The sequence below is a fragment of the Podarcis liolepis genome, assembly GCF_965112155.1.
Source record: "Podarcis liolepis genome assembly, chromosome: 8".
In the NCBI taxonomy this organism is placed as follows: Eukaryota; Metazoa; Chordata; class Lepidosauria; order Squamata; family Lacertidae; genus Podarcis; species Podarcis liolepis.
In genome coordinates, this window is record NC_139560.1 from 57,916,057 (window position 1) to 57,929,451 (window position 13,395).

A 13,395-nucleotide genomic window follows, 5' to 3' on the forward strand; every position below is an offset into this window, starting at 1 on the left:
TAGGCTGTGTGCACCTTACCATTTACTGTAGCTCCAGTGGACTTCAGCTGGTTAGAGCATGGTGCTGATAACACCAAGGGTGCAGGTTCGATCCCCACATGGGACTGCTGCATATTCCTGCATTGCAGGGTGTTGGACTAGGTCAGGCATAGGCAAACTCAGCCTGCCAGATGTTTTGGGACTACAACTCCCATCATCCCTAGCTAACAGGACCAGTGGTCAGGGATGATGGGATTTGTAGTCCCAAAACATCTGGTGGGCCGAGTTTGCCTATGCCTGGACTAGATGATCCTCAGGGTTCCTTCCAACACTACATAGCAGATGATGCTATCCACAATCCAAAGGTATCTCATAGTTTCTTCTGCAATACTGTGTTTTGATGTGCTTTCCACAAGCCAGCTGTACTCCAACTTGAGAATCATAGATTTATTCAATGCTTGGTGAATCCCAGGCGTGAGCAATTAAAACATTTCCCTGTGTTTCATTCCTTGAGGAGTTGAGAATTCCATCTTACCTTTTCTATAAATGATAATTCTAAATGCTGTGTTCGTGTTATGTGTTAATACATGGTATCTTATTCGCTTGTTTCCATTTTGATTTTTGTTAGAATTTATTGACATGATTCACTTTAAAATCTTTAATAAAAGCAATGTTTTAAAATATCCAAATCAAGCCAAGCTTTTAGTTTTAAAAACAATTTCCCATTTTTCTCTCATTTTCTGATAATTTATTTGTCTAGTTGTTTATTTAAGCCCAGGGCCTTGGAGGGGAGAGGGGGTGGAACAAAATCAAAGTGAGCAGTCATGGGGGGGTAATTGTTTCTGTTATTTTTCTGGCAGGAGAAGGAGTTATGCTTCATGTTTTCTGTATTATTGGTTATGAAAAATCAGTAAGAGGGTAAGTTGAGAGGAAATTTGAACAAATGAAGGCAATCATTATTTCCAAACTTGTTGGAATGGAGAAACATTGCATTCTTCTGAAAAGGAAGTTCTCAGGGTTTGCTGAGTTCTCTAAAGTCATTGAAATCATAATAGTTTTCATTCCAATGAATCAGGAGATTATAACAGAGCACCTACATGTCGCTTTTGATTTATCTCTCCCTCCCACCACACACACACACTAGCTGGCTGACTGAATCCAACCATGCCATTCACCACTGCTCAGCTGCTGGGATAATTGAAATAAAGCACTGAGAGTGACTGCTCATTCATTAGTTTCCAGATATATAGGCATATAGAAGTGCAGCTTGATAGGGTACATGTGATTACATTCTTTATGAAGTCAAGCTAAGCGTGATTCATGTAATGGGCACCCCTCAGATTTTGTAAGAATACTTGAGTCATTGTGCATTGTTGTACATAATGCAGCAATGACTCAAACTCTTTCTGGCCTTTTTGCCATTCCCCAAAACCCTGACTCTTCACTAAGTTTACTTGCCTCGTTTGATGTTAAACCACATGGAAGTCATTTCAAAATAACTAATTATTGGTCTTGTTTTAAGCTGAGAAGTCTACACTATGTAATTAACTTTAATGGGAGCATTTGGCATTGGCCGCTGAATGTGGGTGTGGATTAAATGGCCCATTCTTGAGAACTGGTTATGAGTGGACACTGTAGCTGTGTACTCACCACACATTTAAAGCACACGCCCCTCACAGAAAAAGAATCCTGGGAACTGTACCTTGTTAGAGGTGTTGGAAATTGTAGCTCCGGGGGGGTGAAACTACAGTTCCCACGATTTTTTGGGGGGGGTGTTTGTGTTTTTGTTTGCTTTAAATGTTAATGTGTATTCAGCCTTTGTTGGCTGTTACAGTAGTTAACAGCAATCCTAGAGCAACATTGCTGTTTTGGAAAGCAAATGCCAGGATGCCATCTGGATAGTCATTTCAAAAGGCATAGGGGATTTCAGGCCATTCTTCTGCTTTATGAGAAGTATTCACTACCACCCACATTCCCTGAGCATGCCATGGTTGATCCAAGTTATCCTGTGAAAAAAATGATGCGAGGGGCAAAAATAAAGGTTTGTTCACCCAACAATTTCAGCATGGGGCAACCCCAAGAAAAATGGATCCTATACCGACTTCAAGTCCATGATGAACCAGCTTCAAATCATGAGCAACAGTCTCCATATTCTGAATATAGTTTTGAGACACATCAGAGCACAAAACCCTACAAGGGGGTTACTTGCAACATGTCAATATACAAACTCAGCATGTGACCTATTTCTAATTTACCTATGGGGCTGAAATGGGCTAGATTTGCGCAGGCTAAACTTTCCCACGCTGGTGGTGCTTGCTCCAATGGCAGCAAAAATCTCAAAGTTTAACCGAGTGCAGAATTTTGCCATTTCCATTTACGGTGCTCGCTGATCACTGAAAAATAACACAGAGGCGGCATCACATTATCTTCAGAGGGTACAGCTTACTTATTTTTAAGGTTGACACAGAAAAATTATATTAAACAGCAGTGCAGATATTAGCCAGAAGGTGGCACAAGAACAGCGTTGTATGAAGCTCCATAAGAAAAGCATGTCAAAAACTGGGTTTCTGCATGCCAAGATGGAATAGCTCCCCCCCCCCCCCGCCCAATAATGTGTGCCTGAAGCCTGGTATATAACAATAATTAGTGTATTGCACTGTGCAGCCATACTTGGACAGGTCCAGAGCTCCAGGAGCCTGGATTATAATATTTATTGCCATTCTACAAGAGACTAAAAGAGACTTCTGTTAGGCCTGACTATGTACCTACCCTGGGCTGCTTTCTGATGGTAGCAGCAACAAAACAAGCATGTCCACCTTTTGCACTGTACTAATGCACTAGCTCTGTTGACTGCTAATCACCCATTTGAGTGCTAATCACTCCAAGCATACTTCAAGAGTTCAAAGCTCTGCTGGAACGCATGTTCTCCATCTTCTGTTCCCCTGACAACCGTTGATGCCACCAGAACCTACAGGTAGCTCAAGCTCTCCCACCTGTGGTCCCATGAAGGAAAGGTATTTTTCAAAATGCCTTTCTTTATTGTCACCAACGAAGAGCAGTTCCCTACGGGCTCAGCTGCTGATAGACCTGGCATGGGGAAGAGAACCTAAGCTCTCTTCCAAGCCTGTGACAGTGAGCTCTCATAGCCTTCTCCCCCTGTTTTTTGGGTGAGGATCTGTAGCACTCCCTCCTCAAACTCTCCTCCCCTTCCTTTTTGGAAGGCCTCTCACCAAGGCCTACACTTCTGTATTATGTACTTAATCTGTGCATGAGCATCTGAGGGAGATGGGGGTCATTCAGACAATGGCAAACAGAGGCATTAGGGCATGGTGGTTGAATGAAAAAGAGGGAAGTGAGATGATTTCAGCAGGTGTAGCTTGCACGACACTCCCTCTTCTACACAACTATTAGAGGTGCAGGAACAATGTCCTCTTTTGCATCTTTTACATTCAGGCAAAGGGAACAGGGGGCATATTTTTATTGATTTCAGACTTATTGGAAGCTTCCTTCAGGGTTTAATTTAGGAAAAATCCACTACATTTTGAGATGCTGGAAAGGGTGGATAGGAGGATGGTTGGCTTGGTAAGATTTCTGTTGTTGTTGTCAGCTTCCTTGAACCATCTTTGGGGAGGAAGTGGAGTTGAAATATTCAAATAAATAAATAAAAGTGTGTGTTATGAGGTGCAAATTTTGGCCTTACAAACCTGCCAAGAAGTCATGGAATTTGTGGCTTAAGCATGCCTCTCAAGGTGCTCTGGGTGCTAAATGCACCCTCAGGAAATGAGGGGCGTGTGAAACATAGACTACAATTCTATACCCAACAGAACTCAATGGGACTTGCTTCTTAGTAGACATATATTCAGTTGCTCTGTCAGGGGAAACCACACTTCTGTCTGCTCCAAGAAATTGTGATTGGAGACCGGAGAACGATGGTGTTACAAGACTCTTGGTTGAAAAATGAAATAAGCTGCCAATTCCTAAGCATGTTTGTGTGCAAGTTGCTCCATCAAATTCAACATTTCAAAGAAAATGTATTTAGGATGGGAACATAAATGTGAAATATAACATTATTATTTTTTCCAGAAATCCAACATGTGGGAACAGCTGCCCCCCCCCCCCCCCGCTGTCCGCCCAAATAGCCTCTGGCTCTTCTGACCTCCAATTCCGAGTTTTAGTGCTAAAAATCACAGCCGCTACCAATTGCACACAATATGCGTTGGAGAAAGGAGACAGAAAAAGAAAAGAGATTCTGCTAGCACAGTTCAAGGGCTCTCTCCAAACCAAGGCTGAGAAAGGGGGGGGGGATGAAAAGATGGAGCAAAGGGAGGAAATCTTGATTCTGAACCAAACTCTTTTCTGTTCTCTCTCTCTCTCTCCCTCCACCTTGTATATAAATTTTGTTAAATAAATAAACACTGAGCATCATTGCCCTCAAGACCCAATATGATGACAGTGGCATACCTTCCAATATTCCTCTGATGAAAAGAGGGACGTCGTATTCCACCAGCATCATAATTTTATTATTCATACCCTGCCCATCTGACTGGGTTGCTCCAGCCACTTTGGGTGGCTTCCAACATATATAAAAACATGATAAAGCATTAAACATTTAAAAAGCTCCCCTCTACAGGGCTGCCTTCAGATGGCTCAGCGGTCGCATAACTCCAACATTTCTCTGATGAAAATAGGGACGTCCTAAGGAAAAGCATAGCATTTGGGGACCAAATCAGAAACCGGGATGGCTTCTGTAAATCGAGGACTGTCCCTGAAAAATAGGGACACTTGGAGGTTGTGCAGTGGAAATAAGGCCCCACCTCCTCCTCTCTCCTACCAGCTGGGAGAGGATGGGGACTGACGTCTCATGGAGGTCAGAGAGTCCCACTACTCTTTCCCCAAGCCAGGAGAAGCGTTGGGGCTCTTCTAGAACTGACTCCCACTGGCCTCTGAGAGGTTTGTAAAGCAGCAGACTTGGAGAATGGAAGAATGGAAAATTCTGCATTTATGGAGTGTTGCCTGAAAAGATTTTGCTGCAATTGCACTAGATCAAAAGCTTAGAAACAGCCACAGAGCAGCATTTTCCAAAACCATTGAGATGACAACAGGGAAAACAAAACACTGGAGGGGAATAGCTTGAGAAAAGCATCATCTGGATTTTAATAAATAAGTGAACAATGGTGTCAGTGCTGGGGAAAGCAGCCTTGTGTGGAAGCACTCTCGGTGATGATACTCAACATGATGGATGGGGAACATGATAGAACCGCGTACCCTTAACATCTTTTGTCTGAGCTCCAGATGAAAAGGTGGGGGGAAGCTGCAAAACTCTTGCCCATTCCTTGTCATTCTAGGAGCAATTCCATGAGATTGCTTCTCAGCTGTTAGTAGTCAGGGAATGATTTATTGACTTCTGTCCTGCAATGCCCATAACTTGTGTCTGTGCACAGAAATGTGAAGCAACGCAACCAAAACTCTTGGAATCTTCCTGTTTAAGAGCCACGGTTGATCGGATGTTATTACCACCGCAAATATCAGCTGTGAGGGGATCCAGATTGGGAGCCATAAGTTAAACCCTGTCCCCTCAGCACCATGCCCTAAGTCTAGATATGTGGGCCCCATTTGCTTAATAATACCAACACAATTTGTAGTTGAATAATATCACATGTTTTTTGTATGTGTTTTTGCTCTACTTGTGGCGTACATGATTCTCCCCCTCCCCATTTCTCCCTCACAACAACCCTGTGAGGTAGGATGGGCTGAGGAACTGTGACTGGCCCAAGTTCCCCCTTTGTGTTTCATGGCTGAAACCGGTCTCCCAGATGCTTGCCGAATACTCTAACCACTACACCACATCAACTCCCTCATCTCCGAGTCCTGTCTTTCCCTGGGACTCTTCTGGTGGCACCATTTTGCCACTCAGTCGGTGCAGCATGAGACTTTCAATTCCAGGGTTGTGGGTTCAAGCCCCACGTTGGGTGAAAGATTCCCACATTGCAGGGGGTTGGACTAGATGACCCTTGTGGTCCCTTCCAACTCTAATTCTATAATTCTAAGACTCAGCAACAAGCAGGAGAATACATGAGGAGACTCAGGAGTGTACCAGCAGGGGCCACTATGTGGCAGCAGAGAGGGCCAGGCCTTGGCAGTTCAGATTGCAGGGAGCTGCTGGGAAAACTGTTTCTATAGCAACAAAGCATCTCTGTTGGTTTCCCGTGCTGCTTTCATCTCTTGCAAGAAACTCCTCTTTGGGCCTGGAAAGTTGATTCAAGGAGTCCTAGATGCAGATAAGACTACCGTTATACCAGATTATATGGATATAATCTGGAAAGGGCCAAGACTTACTCCCCTCTCATGTCATGTTCAAGAAATGACTGGAATATTAGATAAGATTTCAAGGAAAAGAAAACAGATTTTTTGGGGGGGAGGGAATAGTAGACAGCTCAATAGCAGAGTATTTGAAAGATGGAAAAGGGCTAAAAGTGATGTTCAAAGGGAAATGATATTAACCATTACCGTGGCAATCAATGCAATTTCTATGTTATCATCTGGTTGAAGTATCACTTTTATGCCCATCAGTGATTATTTTATACAGAGGATTATTTCACTTGCTGTTGCATTCTGATGGACATTTCAATAAACATTTTTAACAGTAACTGGAGAGGGGCAGGGGAAGTAGCACCTGCGGGGGTTTTAAAAGCTTTGCTACCTAATGATCCAAAGTTTTCTGTATCTGATTCGAGTTTCAAAGTAATGTGGCTGGGTGTGACTTGGCTCAGCAGTTTGCATTCTTCACTGTGCAATTGAAAGACTGGCTCACCCCAGTGATATTTCAAAGTAAAACTGTGGCGAGAGGACATGCTGCTATTCTTTCTTTTGATGCTGACACTTTGCATTCTTTTATGGAAAAATGAGTTGGTGGAAATATAGGAAGGGAAAGTAGACTCACGCAGCTAAGCTTTTCTGAAATTTCCTTTCGCACTCTGGATGCAGATTATTTAATGCAAATGGCCCACCGAAATCCTTTGTGTTACATGTTTAAAAATATATAGCTTGGAGTCAGTTGAGCATAGAATCACTGACATCTGCCTACACAAAGGTAAAATGTGTTGGAAGTGCTTTATTTTGCAGCTTGAGGAGCTTGTATTAAAGAAGACAAAAAGCGAAGGCACCAACAGGTAGAAATATCTAGAAAAAATTGCCATTACCTACACATCGTGTCATGTCTGGATGAAAATACTTGCCTTCTCTATCAGTTTTGCTCACCCTGATTGTAAAATCCTCACCTGGGAATGGGTTTGGTCAGATTCTTCGAACCTCGGTTCTTGCCTGGGCATTGGAAAAGCAGTCTATACAAAATAGGAAAGCTATTTATGTGAAGGTTGTCATTGGCTCAGAGTGGAGACAGGTAACAGAATCATAGACTCATAGAGCTGAAAGGGTCGTCCCCAAAGTCCATCTACTGTAATTCTATCTTCTGCAATGCAGGTTGTTGTTGTTGTTTAGTCGTTTAGTCGTGTCCGACTCTTCATGACCCCATGGACCAGAGCACGCCAGGCACTCCTGTCTTCCACTGTCTCCCGCAGTTTGGTCAGACTCATGTTTGTAGCTTCGAGAACACTGTCCAACCATCTCGTTCTCTGTCGTCCCCTTCTCCTTGTGCCCTCAATCTTTCCCAACATCAGGGTCTTTTCCAGGGAATCTTCTCTTCTCATGAGGTGGCCAAAGTATTGGAGCCTCAGCTTCATGATCTGTCCTTCCAGTGAGCACTCAGGGCTGATTTCCTTCAGAATGGATAGGTTTGATCTTCTTGCAGTCCATGGGACTCTCAAGAGTCTCCTCCAGCAGCAATGCAGGAATCACAGCTAAAGAATCATTGACACGTAGCTGTCTGACCTTTGTTTAAAAATCTCCACTGAAGGAGAGTCCACCACCTTCTGAGGTGGTTCATACCACAGTCAAACAGCTCTTACTGTCAGAAAGTTAAATAATAATAGTAAATAAAAAGATTTTCCTATTGTTTAATCAGAATCTCCTTTCTTGGCATTTGAATCCATAGCGGGAGATATGCACTGTAACACTGTTATCAACTATAAACCTTGTGGCAACTGGGGCTGCCTGCTTGGTAACTGTTAACATGTTTATTTACAGTGTTATCTTATTCCTGTTTCCTCAGGAAAGTGAGCATAGGATTGCAGCTTTAATGTGCAATTTATTTTTCTAGCGAAAGCCTCAACACTGGAGATTTATGTAAATTTCTCAACAGTTAGAGGGAACTTGAGATGGAAGATTGTTCCCTGCTGAGGGTTTGAATGTCACTCTAACTTCAAAATAATTCTCTTTGTTAAGAGGAGAGTTGTTACTGGCTCACGACCATCACAGAGAGCTTCATAGGCACGCACTTGCTTGTAAAAAACCTTTGCCAAGCTTAGCAGAATACTGTTGTTTGTTTAAGGTTGTCAGAGTAACTATGGATTTTGCGTGGTATCAAGTAACGCTGTGCACACACCATCCCTTTAAAGCACATTCAAAACGCATTATTTCCCTCAAAGAATTCTGGGCACTGCAGTTTGTGAAGGGCTGCTGGGAACTGTAACTCTGTGAGGCCTAAACTCCAGTGCCCAGAATTCTTTGAGGCATAGAATGTGTTTTGAATATCCTTTAAAGGGATAGTGTATACACAGCCATCGCCCTCATGAGTAAATGCACTGAAATCAGTGTGATTAAGTTTAACATGCTCACCAATTACAGAGGGTCAGTTTTGAGAAAACCAGCCACTATCTTTTAAATCTAAGAATGCATTCATATGAACGTCGGAATCTGCCTCATACCAAAACAACCAATTGGCCCATCTTGTTCAGTACCGTGTACTTAAACTAACTGACAACAAGCTCTCTGAGGTTTTCAGAGAGGGATATTTCCCAACCCTACCTAAGGATGCAGGTATTCCCCCTCCCCCCAGTGCATGCGTTCACAAGGGCCCACATCTCAATGGTAGATCATGAGCTTTGCACGCAAAAGGTTCACGTTAACACCAAGGTTGCAGGTTTGATCCCCCTATGGAATAGCTGCATATTCCTGCACTGCAGGGGGTTGGACTTGAATGATCCTCAGCATCCCTTCCAACTCCACAATTCTACAATCCTTGCATCTCCTGGTACGTCTGGCAAAGAACTCTGTGTGACAACCTTGGAGAGCCTCCAGGGTGGTTTATCTTGTCCAGAATTTGGCTCCCACAGTGGCCAACCAGAGGCCTTTGGGGAGCCCAGGAGGAAGACATGAACTCAACAGTAACTCCTTCAGCAACTGGAGCTGCTGAAGAGACACACTAGAAGGAGAAGAATTATAGTAGTTAGGCTGGGGGAAAATGAGAATAAACCAAGAAAACTCTCCAGTTCATGGCACAGAGCACCTGAGGCCTTCAGATAAATATGTAACACAAACACACAAGCCAAACCTGAGCATTGTCTTAATCTGCATCGTTCTCCTTCCCTGTGACAACCCTATTAAAAATATTGCCGGCAATGTTCATAACACGAACAAAAGAAAGGGACGATACCTGTCAACCATCCTAATTACAGATCTGTTTTTTGTTCCCAGCCCCAAGCCCCACGCCTGCTGCTATGTCTCACTTATTCATGTAAATTTCGTTTTTCAAAGCAACCGTGAGCGAATTATGAAAAGAGAAAGTGGCTTCCCCCCTGTTCTAATTAAAGAAGCAGAGCTTCATTCATGCAAAGTTCCTCTTTGCCTTTCAGTGGGGGTCTTCTTCGGCGATCAGCCTTCTTTATGGTCCAGCTCTCACTTCCATACATCACTACTGGAAAAACCATGGCTTTTACTGGGAAAACCATGGCTTTTACTAAGCTGGACCATAAAGAAGGCCAATTGCTGAAGAATTGATGCTTTTGAATTATGGTGCTGGAGGAGACTCTTGAGAGTCCCATGGACTGCAAGAAGATCAAACCAATCCATTCTTAAGGAAATCAGCCCTGAGTGCTCACTGGAAGGACAGATCGTGAAGCTGAGGCTCCAATACTTTGGCCACCTCATGAGAAGAGAAGACTCCCTGGAAAAGACCCTGATGTTGGGAAAGATGGAGGGCACAAGGAGAAGGGGACGACAGAGGATGAGATGGTTGGACAGTGTTCTCGAAGCTACCAGCATGAGTCTGACCAAACTGCGGGAGGCAGTGGAGAACAGGAGTGCCTGGCGTGCTCTGGTCCATGGGGTCACAAAGAGTCGGGAACGACTAAACGACTAAACAACAACAAAAGCAAAAAGGCAGGCCCCTGTGGTGACACACTTAAAATCTAACTTTTGACAGATGTATTGGAAAGGGGAGGATGGGAATGTGGAAAGTTGCCTTATATTGAGCCAGACCACTAGTCCATCTAGCTCAGGACTGACTATACCAGTGCAGGGAAGGAAGGAATCATATAATTGGAAAGCAGCATGAGGGTCATCTAGTCCAACCCCCTGCAATGCAGGAATCCTTTGTCCAATGCGGGACTCGAACCCACAACCCTGAGATTAAGAGTTCCATGCTCTACAGAGGAAAAGTTTACTTCCTCTGAGGGGAGAGGACCAGAAAAAAGTGTGGAAGGAAATTAAAAAGTAAGATAAAGGGTTAATATTTTAACCTACCTTTTATTTATTGCATATATATCACACCATTTCTCCAAAGAGCTCGAGGTTGCGTTCATGGTTATTATCCCCCTCCTCTTTCAATCTCCACAGCAACACTTTCCGTGAGGTAGGTTAGGCTTGGCTGGCCCAAGGTCACCCAGTGAGCTTCGTGGCTGAGTAGGAATATGAATCCTGGTCTCCCTGGGCCTAGTCTGACACTCTAACCACTACACAACACAGGCTTTCATAGCAGCAGCAGCAGCAGCAAAAACTAAGAAGGCGAAGGAGAGGAAAGCTGTTACAGGAGGCAGAAGTGAATGTAAAAGGAACTAGGAGGAGGGAGGAAAGAAACTGGTGTTTGGGGGGTAGGAATAAGGTACAAGTTGGGTGTGAAGGGAGCAGCAGGGAATTCAGGAAATGGGTAAAAATATTTTGAGAGGCATGTGGGGGCGAGAAGGGCAAAATATAAAAGCCAAAGTCATCTCCACCGAGATGCTTTGGATCAGTAAATTCTATCCAAAATGAGAAGGCACAATACCTCCGGAGGGAATATATTATACTTAGCTTGAGGAAAGCTGAGCTAAAATGCTGTAGCAATGAATCTAGCAATTTCCAAGGGCGGATTAAGAAAACAGACAAATTGGAGGTATCTGAGAATGGTAGACATCTAAAGTGATCTTATGCATACGGTAAATTCAGAAATGACAAAGAAGATTCCACTGTTTATATTAAACTGCTTCCATATAGCAGGTATAGGATCATGATATTATTATTATTATTATTATTATTATTATTATTATTATTATTATTTCAACTTATACACCGCCTTATACCCAGAGGTCTCAGGGCAGTTCTCAATAAGACCACAACATACAAAATCAAACCAAAAGCAGTAATCCAATAACCCTCCCCCCAAAAGCCACATTCTAAAAGGGTGTTGGATGTCAATAAGATCAACCAAAGGCCTGGTTAAAAAGGAACGTTTTTGCCTGGTGCCTAAAGGTGTATAATGAAGGTGCCACACAAACTTCCTTGGGGAGAGCATTCCATAGACAGGGAGCCACTGCAGATATTACCATATTTTCTGGCTATAAGACGCCCCCATGTATAAGACGCCCCCTATTTTGGGGGGCTCAGATTTAAGAAAATGGAGGGAGATGGCCTCATGTGTAAGATGCCCCCTAATTTTTGACAATATTTTTAAGGGGGGAAACCTAGTCTTATACACTGTAATTGATATTTATTGGCTTAAGTCTAAATCAACATAACTAAATAGGCTGGTGTGTTCTTACTATGTTAAAGATTGCACTCAGTTCTTGTTGGGAGGTGTATCAATGCATGGCTTCTAGCTTAATGCTGAAAATGCAAAATGTACCTGACTTTAATACAGAAACAACCATTGGACAATGGACCCTTTAATGAACCTGGTGTGAGTTTCTAGTATTGAAAAGTGAAGCCAATCAAGTCTGTGATGCTCTCAAGTTTCACTGTGAACATTCTGCTCAGCTCAACAGTTTATACTGCATTTTTAAATAACTGAGAAACAGGATGTTGGAAAGCATTTTATAGCAAATGGTCTGAGTTCTGTCCTAGGTATGCACAGAAGTCAGGTTTTGCAAATAGGGAGAGAACTTTTTTTTTAATTAGCTGCATTTTAGAGCAGGAGATTGACAATTACATTTCCAGATAAATATACAAGTAAAATTATAGCACATGGTTTTAGAGAGAGGCTTGGATGTGGACAGGAAAGAATATTTTATTGCAGATAGGTAAGGAAGAGCCTTGGATATAGACATGATGGGATCTTTTATTCATAGGTGTATATTTTGTGCCACTGGAAACGTGTTGTTTTATTATTGCTCTTTCACTATGCACAAACAACTCACCCCAAATTCTGCAAGTGTCAGGTTGGACTTTGATAATAATACTCTCAAGATGACATTTCAATGGACAAGTGGATAGGTAATAAATCTAATAATCATCATCATCATCACCATCAGTAAGTAAAGTCCTAAAATAGCCCCATTGCTTTACAGCTAATAATTTATATAGCACTTTTCATTGCTTTATAGTTTCACTCTTCACATCAGCTAAGCAAAAGGTCCTTGCCCCAAAGAGCTTACAGTTCCAAATCAGATGGCACTGAGAGGACAGAGGGAAGAGTGGGATTTCTTTTTTGTCCACCCTTCACTACACTTCACATCCAAGGCATACCTGACATGCTTTCAGTTCACTTAATGCCTGTGATGACATGTATTGCTGTCCATCCAAAGTTAAGTCTGCAATAATAGACTACTTGAGACATGTCCAAATGGAAACTTCCCAGACCACAGTCTGCTTGTTTGGCACTTCCTTTCGGCACTTGCCTGCTAATGGGTGTGAGTGGTGATGCTAATGCACATGGAGTATTTTAACAGTGAGATTTAACTAGGTGTATAATGGATGTAAAATCAACACCAGCTAAAAGCATTTTCACATGTGAGGCTTAAGTAGATTTGTGCTCAGATCAGTCTATGATAAACCCTACATTGGTTAGAGATTGTTGTTTTTTCAATTTCCAGTGGGCTAGCCATGTTAGGTCACTTCCAGATTATTTGTTTGGTGAGCATTCATCCAAATTTGTTTTCACAAGGTTTGCAGGAAAGTTAAAGAACATTGGCTAAATACACATTAACCTGATCATAGTACAAAAATATAGTACTTCTCAATAGGGAATCATTTGTGCTAGTCTGCAATATGCTGCTTTTGCTAGGTACAAAAAAACAAGTACATCGTCTCCATTGATTTTAATAAAAT